Below are 12154 nucleotides of genomic sequence, written 5' to 3'. Positions count from 1 at the left end.
CTTCTCCACAGTTTGTATTTGTCATCTCCCATATGGATGTCAATATCCTCTCTTAACATGGTCTTTATAAAACACATAATATCTGGTTCATGTACCCTCAAGTAATCGCCATGTTGATTTGGTATCGACAACAACGTGCTGCTGGTGTGCTGGTGCATGGCATGGAGATGAAGGCTGCTGCTGAGAAGTTTGCAAGGCTTCACGATTCCCCAGACTTCAAGGCATCCGAGGGTTGGCTTTTCGCGTTCAAGTTACGGCATGGCTTTTCCAACTGTAATGCCCATGGCGAAGCTTTGGACGCCAGTGAGGATGGAGTAGAGGAGTTTCGGCACAAGGTGAAGGGCTCAATCGACAGGGAGGGCCTCGTTCTCGGTCAAGTCTACGAGTACAGCGCACACGAAACTGTTTTATTCTATCGCTCTTTGCCAACGAACATTCTAGCCAAGGAGATGGAGAAGCATGTACCTGGCTGCAAGCTCTCCAAGCAACGGATATCTACTTTGTGTTGTGCCAATGCTAAGGGTATGCACCGGTTCAAGCCCGTTATTGTTGGCTGTCCAAAGCAGCCTCAATGTCTTCGTAAGGTGATGGATGTCCTTCCTGTCATTTGGTACCATTCTGTGAAGGCTTGGTTCTCAGCCAAGATCTTCAAAGACTGGTTCCACTGCCATTTTGTCAAGGAAGTCATCCATTACCAGACGGAGAAACTGGGAATCCTGCGTGACCAGATAAAGGCCCTCCTTCTCTTGGACAATGCACCTGCCCACCCGTGCAACAAGGAGTTGGTGGCTGAGAATGGCCGCATTAGTTGCATGTTTTTGCCACATAATACACCTGCTCTCATCCAGCCAGTGGACCAAGGAGTGATCGTGGCAACGAAGAGTTTGTACCAAAGGAAGTTCCTGGACGAGGTGATGGTTTTTCTCGAGGACAAGGATGAGCGCAGGGAGGGATGGGACACGCGAGGCCAGCGGACTTTGGAAAACCTTTGCCGCTACAAAATCAGGTCTGCAATCTACAACTGGGCCAGTGCATGGAAGGAAGTCCCTGTCAAGACTCTAGAAAATGGTTGGTCTCGTCTGCTTCTCGGAACGGATGTGGAGCAAGATTTTCTAGGTTTCGACATGGATGACTTCCATGCACGTCTCCGTGCACATGACGATGTTGATGTGGACGAAGTGCGCGAGTGGTTGGATGATGACGAGGGCGATCCTGGGTATCAGACCATGTCTGATAACGAGATGGCATCTTCAGTTGCAGGTGTCAGTACCCAGTTTGAAGATTCCGACGAGAACAACGACAATGATCTGGACTCCTTTCAATGTGCCACTACTCCAGCCATCCCCAAGCTGAGCGCGCTCCGGGAACACGCTGAGTTCGTTCTCGACTACCTGGAACACCCGGACTGCGACAGGGAGATGGGGTCCTTGGGACTTGTGGAGGAAGTGCGCACTTTCAGGCAGTGCATCATTAATCGCCAAAATCGTCGTTCCTTGCGTCAATCAACCATTGACAGCTTTTTCAGACCTGTGACCCCTGCTGTGCCCAGCCCTGGCTCCACACCATTGCCTCCCCAAGACAGGCCCTCATCCTCCGAGCCACAGCCCAGCACATCAGGCACGGTGGAGTTGCCACTGGACATGCGTTTGTGCCTCTCTTCAGAATCGTCTGCAGTGGGTAGTCCATCACCACGTCCCAGCGATGCGCCCCTAGGCCACCTGCATCAGTTACTTTCAGACTCTGACAGTGAATAAACAGCAAGAACTTGCCATTAGACCACACGGGAATTTACAGTGTTGTGCAGTGAAAAGAACAGTGCGCATTGTTAAGAAATTAGAATTCTGAGTGCAAAGACTTAAGTGCAGAGTGCAACACTGATTTTATTAACATACAATGGAGCGCAAATTAGACTAGAGTGCGCAGTGTTAAGAAAATGGATTTCTGAGTGCAAAGACCTAAGCGCAGAGTGCATCACTGATTTCATTAAGGTACAATGGAGCGCAAGTAAGACCAGAGTGCGCAGTGTTAAGAAAATGGAATTTTGAGTGCAAATGACTAAGTTTAGTGCAAGACTTCATGTACACTGTTCTGCAGGTGCTTCAGGTACTCCTTTTTACTGTCAGAGTCTGAGAGAAGGCGGGTTATTCATCGAGATGGCCAGGGACTTGTTGTATGTACCCAGAATGTTTCATATTGTACTCTATTTTCCATACTTACCTCTAAAACCTCATTTAGCTCTTTTATGTCCCTTATTGGTATGAATAGGGTCTTAGGTGCTATGCATGTCCAGTAGGGAGGTGTTCTTCTGAGTTAGGCTAGGTTAGGGTCCATAAGTACCAGTCCAGGAGCCAGGGCCTTGTTGTAAGTACCCAGAATGTTTAATATTGTATATACTCACCTCTAAAACCTCATTCTCTGGTTCCTTTGCATTTATTTCACTCTTTTATGTCCCTTATTGGTGTGAATAGGGTCTTAAATAGGTGCTGTGCATGTCCTGTAGGGAGTTATATACTGTAGGTGTTATTCTAAGTCAGGCTAGGTTAGGGTCCACAAGTACAAGTCCAGGAGGCTGGGGCCCACTATCTGGATGGGACTACTTTCCAGACATGCCTTTGGCTCTATTACGTCGGATGGTGGAGGGATTACTGTACAGGTATTTCCATTAGGATCAGTGCCCCAAGTTTAGCGGTTTCATGGTTCGCGGTACCTTGTACGGAACCAGTTAGGTGCAAAACCTGGGGCTTTGCTGTATTTTGTTAGTGAGGGCTCTCTCCTTGATGGTACTCAGCTTCCACTCATCTTTTGTTTTACCCTTCTTTGTCTTTAAACTATCACTTGTCATGTTCTCGATTACTGTTTCCATCTTTGAAATTGTAATCATTAATGCTTTTATTAACTCACGCTTGTCAGTTTGATGGTCAGATCCCTCAAAATCACCACATTCGTCGACCATATGCAGCTCCACTCCTGCTCCTCTGCCTACCATTTTCTTCTTTCACTGCAGCTCCCAAAGAGAGTGTGTATGTCTGTGAATGAGTGAGAGATAGATAGATAGATAGATAGGTAGATGGAGAGAGAGAGAGAGAGAGAATGTGTGTGTGTGTGTGTGTGTGTGTGTGTAATGTGAATGCAAAGGAGTTGTGTCTGGGAGTGAGAGAATGAATGAATGAATGTAGAAGTACATTAAAAGTTAAAGTAAGTGTATATTGGTGTCTGGTGAGTGGGTGAATAAGCTGGACTGAGTGTATATGAAGTGAAAAGTATTGTCAAGTGTGTGATTGTATGCTTGATGTTTTAGCATCAGTTAGTCAGTGATGTACAGTATATAATGAAGATTGTATATACAGTACTATTTTTTCCCCAAATTGATGCTTGGAGTATTATAAACTCCAGGTATGGGTGAAATCTGAAGAGTATGGAAAATAACTTGAGCACAGTAAAAATGAAAAAAGTCTTTTAGTGTGAATAAAAATTACAATATTCATATGCAAGTGTTTGTATTACTGGTGGCCACGACAGATGCATGGTGGTTGTAGGTGGTGGCAACCATCATCCACCCACTCAGTGTAGTGTCATGTACTTCTTCCTTCACTTTTATCATTACTTTTGTCTACAAATTTGGAGGCTCTGTATTCACCCCTGTTTGTTTGTTAATTGCTTGCTGGAATCACCCTGTATGTTTGTTTGTCTGTTTGTTGCTTGTCAGAATCTTTCGATTCGGCAAGCATGTTGGTCAGTTTTGTATGTTTGTTTGTTTGTTCATTTGTCTGCTCTCTGCAGGTTACAATTTTGTGCCAATCATTTTGAAAAAAATTCAGAAGTTAGATATCCATAAACCCTGCAAGCCTATTGTTTTTCATCAAAATCAGTCAAAGGTCCTGGGCTGGATGGGGAGTTGAAACCCCTCAATGGCTGTGGGTGTGGAAATCGTCGGGACCTAGTAGCTGGCCCTGACACCATTTTTTTTAGTTTTGAAAATCAGTTTTTTTTTTTTTTTTCTTACCAAATTGAATGTCTCTTTTTAGGAACTAAAAAACAGAGGAGGGGGTCCCTAGTCCCCTCACTCCGCCCCTTTTAGTCACCTTTTACGACACGCAGGGAATACGGTGGCAGTATTCTTCCTAACACAACCTGGCCGCAGAGTAGTAGTACCACCCCATAGTGCGGCCAGGTTGTGTCCCCCTCACCACAGGGGTGTGTGGTGCGGTGAGGATCTGTCCGTTCTCCCCTTTGGGGCAAAGATGCGAATGAATGTGTTTGAATGGATGAGTAAATGGGGAGTGTGTCGTCCTGTCTCGGCTACCTCCCTTTCCTTGGGGGAAGCAGCCTAGGTATATAGATAGATAGATAGACCAAATTGAAGAGAAATGTCTGGCACAACTGACAATGCAATTTTTAGGTTGCTAAACCTGTCCTGTGCTTCGCAATGAAGCACAAAAAATTTTTGCCAAATGACTGCCTACATGACGGTGAAAACTAAGCAGAGGAGTGAAAAAAGATCGCACTAAGAAATACCCATATTTTCACCCAAAGAAATTTCAGTGGTGCATTCATCTGGCAAGCTCTCTGCCCATGGCAGTTTTGTCATAAAAGACTTTGTAAACTCCTTTGTGGTTATAAAAGACTTTGTAGTTACTTGTAGTGGAGTTTTATATATATTAGACTTGTGGACGAGCGGTTATTATATTTGAGTAGCTTTGTAAGTAGATAATCTTCTTTCCCATTTGTCATGTAGTGGCAGGAGAGGTAAAGAATAGTATGGGACTATTTTTATTTGTCTTGGAAACATTAACAAGTCTCTCACTCACGAGTGAGTTGAGCAGAGTCCCTGTCTCCCTGTCTTGCTCTCTCTCTGTCTCTCTCTCAAGTTGCTAAGCCCTTCTCCTTCTGACCTGCCTGTTCTATGGCTAACCTCCATCTGAGCTCTCTTTCCTAAATTCTGGTGTAGCAGGGGTTGTGTCACGTGTGTTCCTTGTGAGTGGAAAGTTCTAGAAGCCTGTGTGTGAGTATGTGTGTATGTGTGTGTATGGTCACTAGGCGCTGTCGTGTGCCTATAAAGCATTCCTTGAGTTAAGAGTGTGTAAGCATGTTTAGCATTGCTCGATTCTTGCAGACACAGTACCTTCTCATCATCTGACTCCCTGCTTCTATCTGTCTCTCTATCCATCTGTTTATCTATCTATCTATTATGATTTGTAATTATAATATGGAGTCCTAATAGTTTCACTTGTTTGTTTCTTCACAAGTTGTACAAGTTGAAAATAAATGCTAATATTATTTCTGCACCTTGCAATGTAATATCCCATTTTTTTATACATTTTCGTCTTGATGTTATGTATTCTCTACATTGATTCAGTATTTTTTTTTTTTTCCAGTTGAATAATGACACTTGCGGCCATGTTACAAGTGAGATCCTATAATAGGTTTAGGGCATTGGGCTATAGATAGATACTGTAGATAGAGTTCCTATATATATTTTGTAATATTTATCCAGATTTCTAAAAGAAAATATCATAGGTATTTTAAAAGTTTTTATCATATGCGTCCCTAAGGGGAAAGTTGGCAACACTGGAGAGGGGAGACAAGGAGATGCCTGATCTCTTTCTGTGTTTTGGTTTGTTGGGAGGAAGGTCATGGCCTCCTGCCTGGAGCTTTCCTTCTCATACCCCCATCAGTACAATGTCTTAAAAAGTAATTGATGCATATCAATGAAATTTTGTGGATATGTGGGTCATGGGCCAAGTAGGACCTGGTTAAATTTTTGTGGTGATCTGAGTTCAAGTCACAGTTCAGGACTTTTGTTTGTTTGTCCACAAGATATCTCAATAAGTTGTTGATGGATTTCAATGAAATTTGGTGGATATGTGGGTCATGGGCCAAGGAAAATTTGATTTAATATTGGTGGTGCTCTGAGGTGTCTGGCATTGGTGTTGGTGAAGGTATATGCTCTCTGAGTGCACTTGTTATTTTTCTGTGTCTGACCTCCTCTCCTATTTCTCCCATCCTTCCTTTCACTTTTATTACTGTTCTTTACACTTCAGGTGATTTTACATGAATGAAAAGCCTAATGGTTTCCTATAACTCAGGAAACCATTAACAACACTTGGAGTCAATCATAGGACCAAACTAGAAAGCACTCACAGAGTGCATACCTCTGCCAATGCCATTGCAGGATCTGGAGCCACCCCCAAATTTAATCAATTCTTTTCTTGGCCCATGGCCCACCCTTCCACAAAATTTAATTGAAATTCATAGAGAAGTTTTGGAGATATCATGTGGACAAAAAACAGACTAACACAGGTGAATACATAACCTCCTCCAACTTCGTTGGCAGATGTAATAATGGGGTGATTTGTAGCTTATTATAGTGCCCCTGTTAACTGGATGGAGGCAAATGTGGCATCCATCCAGGAACCAGACTTGCACATTGCACGTCTTCGTGGCGAGGCACTGTCTACTGCAAAGGTACATCAGTTCACTGCAGGGGTGGCTGCTTGCTTGCAGTTGATGGGCCTGCTCAGCAAGACATGGTTATGCAACAACAGGTACCTGGTGGTAGAGGCACAAATCAGAGGGACATTCGTGCATCTTGCATGTTTTAGTTTAAAACTCCAAAAGGTGAGTGGCTTATTGACGGTAATGCAATATCGTCTGGTATATAAGTCAGCCTCTTACCTGTCAGATTTCTGGAATACTGTATCCTAGTCTCTGGCCTGTGCATTGTATTAGGGGTAACATTTTTTTTTTTCGACTACCACATACTTGTACTACATACAGTTACCGCAAATTGATTTAGAACCTCCCCCCACAGAGTATTAAAACACACAGAAATCTTAGTATATCACAATGTTTGTTCATGAATTGCCATTCATTAATATGAAATCATGTTCCCCTTGTTTTTCATGACCAGTTGGCTGCATTTTGGCATGGAATCACTTAGATCTCTAAAGTAATCTAAGGACATTTCTTTGCACCAAACATTTGTCAGTTCAGTCTTGAGATTGTCCAGATTGGGTGTCTTCTTCTCTGCCATGATTTTCTTCATCTTTGCCCAGCAATTTTCTATCGGATTTAGATCCGGACTGTTGGCAGGCCAGTTGAGGACCTCAATCCAATTTTCCTGAAGCCATTTTGTCACCTTTCTTGACCTGTGACATGGAGCTTAACTGTGCATGAAAAAGTCACACCCATGAATAGCAAAAAAGTTTAACAAATAATTTTTCGGAACTTGAATGTACCAGCCGCCATTCATCATCAAGTTCTTAGGAAAAAGTAGAGGCCTCCCCTTCCCATTTCACCTGAGAAACACCCCCATACCATTACTGATTGTGGGTGCCTAACAGTTGGCACCGTGTAAGCAGGGTCATAACAACTACAGGAGGCAGGGCGACAAATCTTGGCAGAACGCACCTGGAGCACTTGAAATATGCTTTCATCAGAAAACATAACTTTTCTCCACTCATCCGATATCCAGTGTGCATACTTCTTGGCAAATTGAATATGCTGCTTCTTCATGCAGTCAGTGAGTAGCGGTTTCATGGCTGTGGTGCGGCTTGGCAAACCCAGCTCCTTCTGCAGGCAGTGTTGGATAGTTTGAATTGAGACATCTTGTAACAGTTGGGATGCATTCTCTTCAATTCTGCTGCTGTCAGTCGAGGATTCTTGATTACTTTCAACTTCAGAAGCGTATCTGTACCTCTGGAAGTTGTCCTCTTCTTTCCACCACCATTCTTGTGCTTTGGTATGACATCAGGTGGCAGGCCACTCGCTGCAGCAAGAATCTTCATGACGGTCAACTTTGCGCATCCAGTATGTTCACAAATCGTGTTGACAGGGACATTATCCTGCCTCCAAGCAATGATATGAACCCTCTGATCCCTTGAACAGTACTTTCCAGGCATGACAACTCAACTCTAGGAAAATAACAGGGCAAACAGTAATGCATATGAAAAAAGAGGGAGGTGCAAGCTTGGGGTGACGGGAACATAACTCCCACTTTTGCTTCTGGGCAAGCAGTGATATGCTGAGTATTTCACCACCTCCCGCCAACACCAGAGGAGTTGCCAGTTACTTCTTGCCCAAAAAATTCACTTGGTAGAGTTGGAAACACAAAGCTAAGACAGATAACTCTCCCATAGCAATTCTGTGTGTGTAGGTCCTAAGTCAGCTTGAGGTATGCGTAAGTAAATGTAATATACCCATGTAGAGGTTAAGTAGTGAAATATGGTGGTGGCAACTATCATCCACTCACTTGATGTAGTACTGCCTATTTCTTCCTTCACTTTTATCATTCTTTTTCTGTGTCTGCCCTCCTCTCTTCCTATTTCTCACATCTTCATCTTTCCTGCCTCTTTTTATTACTTGTCTTTCCTTTCCAGGTGGCTTTACATTGAGTGACAAACCCAGTGGTTTCCTGCAAAACAAGAAGCCATTTACAATGCAGGTTGGCAACCATATAACCACCAACCCTTATGTGTTCCCTATGTCTCAGCAAGTTGGTTGGCAGAGGGTTGGTGACCTTCCCTGTAAACAAGGAACTCAAAGTCAAATGGCCACCCCTTATGGGATTATGGCATCTGGCTATAGATAGACAATTTATTAAATGTTGGGTTTTGATCTTTAAGCTTCATTATACTGTACAGTATTTACAAAACCAACATTTCTGTAAATTGCACAATATTATTGGGCATTATTGGCAGAGCTGGGCACCTCCACAATCTGCAATTTCCACAGTAGTGAACCGCATGATTTCAGTTGTGGAATTGCAATTGTGGCAAACTCGTCCGAAACTTGCGATATTGCTTTGCGAAAGTACTTCCGCAATCCTGTCCGTAATCTCCCACGTGGTAATCGGTGTTGGTTAGTTGGTTAGTACAGGCTACAGCATGACTCATGAATATCAGGCTTGAACAGGATTTCAGGCCAGCAGCAGCAGCAGCAGAAGAGGCATTGCTGTCAGTTAGCAGTAGGAATGGGTGATACCAGGAGAAATGATTTCCATCCATCCATCCATTGCCAGACGCCATGTATCCCACACGGGGTGGCCAAGAGCTCAGAGTTAATTGTTTTACAGGGAGGGGCACTAATCCTCCACCAACCCCACTTGACACGTAGGGATGCCAACAGCATCTGGTGTTCCCAGGTGGTCACCCATCCAAGTACTAACCAGACCCAACAAAATGATTTGATACAATATATTACGATATAAGGCAGCATGGCAGTAAATTTTGTGGCACACATAGCTAATCATGTACAGTTTTTTTTTTTTTTTTCACGTGTCCGACTCTGGGCAAAGGCTTTAGGGCCTATTTCTTGGGGGCAGTGGCCTGTCCCAAGGCCCATTAGTCTCCCACACCTCCACATGTCACCACTTTGGCGCTAACACCCACCGTCCATATTGAATACTTGCTAGGGCTGTGATGTGTGGGTATGAAGAAGTGTCAAGTGTCACAAGTGTGAACTTTTGAACTTGAACTTCTGAGTCAGTGAGGACTCTAAGAAGTGGTCCGAGTGAAGTTATGAACAGAGTCACTAGTGAGTAGTGAGGATCACAATGACTGAATGTCACTGTGGGAAATTAATGTCATAAATAGATTGTAAATATAATCATTCACTACATTACCAATCGATTTACCCCGATTCTAGACTTCGTATTGAAAACGGTGAAACTGGATTGCGACTGCAGTTTTGAGGTAGCGGAACTGCACATTCCAAGTTTATTGCGGAATTGCGGTTGTGGATGGTAAGGGTCAGTGGCTGCAAAATTGCAATTGCGGAGTTGAATTTTAGATTGCAGCTCCCAGCTCTGATTATTGGTGGTAGGTGGTGGCGACCATCATCCACTTACGTGATGTAATACAGCCTACTTCTTCCTTCACGTTTATTATTCATTTTCTGTGTCTGCCCTCCTCTCTTTGTATTTCTCCTATCTATCCTGACACTTTTTATTACTTTTTTCATTTTCAGGTGGCTTTACATTGAATGACAAGCCAAATGGTTTCCTGTAAGTCAGGAAACCATTTGCAGTGCTGGGAGGCAACCATATAGCTCTGCTAGGTGACAGGAGGGCACTACCCCTCCTGGCATGGCAGCTACTGGGTGTGGCTCAAACTCTTGACCCCCTGGTCCTGAGTTCAAAGCTCTACCACAGAATCACTCTGCCCCCACCCATACATGTTCCCTACGTGTCAACAAGTGGGTTGGTGAAGGGTAAGTGCCTCTCCATGGCCACCCCTTACAGGTTTATGGCACCTGGCTGTAGACAGATAAAGGGATTTAATTCCTGAGCTAGGCAGCTATGGCCATATAGCCCTGCTAGGTTACAGGGGCTCACTACCACTCCCGACACGGCAGTCCCGGGCGAGGCTTGAACTCACAACCCCCCCGGCCACAAGCTCGATGCCTTGCCACTGAGCCACCATGCCCCCAGTGTAGGTAGATAGATTAGGCATAATGTCTACAGTCAGGATTTGTCTGTAAACTCTAACTCTTCACAGCTTTGCGATGTGATGCATAATCTCTGAAGTTATACACTTTCTTTCCTTTATCCTCATTCACCTTACTGCTACCCCTTTCTTCCTCACTTATACCATCACTCTGCTTATTCACTCCAAGCCTTTCTACTTCCAGCCCTCTTCCTCTGCTTCCCTCACTCCATCCCTTCCCCTGCTTTCCTCACTTCATCCCTCTTCCTCTGCTTTCCTTACTCCATCCCTCTCCCTCTGCTTTCCTTACTCCATCCCTCTCCCTCTGCTTCCCTTACCCCATCCCTCTACCTCTGCAGCTGCTTCCCTCACTCCATCCCTGTCTCCCTAACCCCAGGAGCCCATCCTTCTCTGTGCCTCCCATAGTCCATACTCTATTCTTCCCTCTCCTCTGCCTCTCACTCTAACCTCCCTCCCTCAGTGTTTTTACTATTATCATTATTATACTCAGGATTATTATGATTATTGTAAGTGTGCCATACGATATCAAACGATTTTAAAGCAAGATTACATTAAAGCCCGCCATGTTGATATGTTCCTATGGTAGTCAGATGTTTGTTGGCAGTCCTTATTTTTTACGTTTGTTTTCATTGCTAAGTTGCCGATGAATTAACCCCAGTTCTTCACTTGAAGGTGCCCTTTATTCAATATGAATTCAGGTGTGTGTGTGTGTGTGTGCGTGTGTGTTCTTTTTAACCCATCAGCCATTAACCATATGCCTATCTCTCACGTGCAATAGCATTTTGCCTGCATACCTCGTAAACTAAATGAGAATTGACTGTACAGTAATATTTTGCATTATATATTGCAATATTACTGTGTTCTCTCATATATTGCCTTTTTACCTCTTTTTTCCCACAAAACAAGTTCTGAGAAAATGACAAGAAAGCTTATTTTCACAGAAGCACGGCATATATCTAAATTTGTGGAAACTACGGTTCTTGTCATGTGTTCAGGTTGTTGTTGTCAGTTTTTCAGTGCAATTGCAGCCACCTCAGCAACAAAATGTTAGGGGTGATTTCAGGTGAATTTGTCCGTCACACTGGACTTGTGGCTGTCTTCACTCTGACTGCCTTGATGTGCATTGTGAGGGTGATGGACAAGCCCGTGCTTCAGATGCATCCATTAATCACACTAACCCAAACTTTCACCCAGAGAAAGTCTCAGGGGTGGCGGTATGGAGAGATTTGGGATGGTATTTATGTGGGTCCGAAGCTCTCATACTACCAGCTCCTCAGCGAATTATGCTACGCAATACGTTGGGTGTGGTTAGTACTTGGATGGGTGACCGCCTGGGAACACCAGATGCTGTTGGCATCCCTACGTGTCAAGTGGGGTTGGTGGAGGATTAGTGCCCCTCCCTGTAAAACAACTCTAAGCCATTGGCCACCCCGTCTGGGATACATGGCGTCTGGCAATGAATGAATGAATGAAAAAAAAATTGTCACTGGGTAGTCGGGTCTCGGGCGGTAGTTAGTAACATCGTGAAAACGGGTTAACGGGAGAAGATAAGGGAAAAGAAAATGGGACATAAACAAGATTAAAGAAAAGTGTAACCATACAGCGACAATAACATCAGTGAGTGCCGTTAAAAAGGCTATACTCCCGAACATTACCTGAACATGAACAAGGGTTTCGGGACAATTCGCCGTCAAGTCAATTCGCAGTCA

The sequence above is a fragment of the Coenobita brevimanus genome, chromosome 94 (assembly GCF_032717465.1).
Source record: "Coenobita brevimanus isolate Jiangsu-jjx chromosome 94, ASM3271746v2, whole genome shotgun sequence".
Lineage (NCBI taxonomy): Eukaryota > Metazoa > Arthropoda > Malacostraca > Decapoda > Coenobitidae > Coenobita > Coenobita brevimanus.
This window is presented reverse-complemented; position numbering follows the sequence as displayed.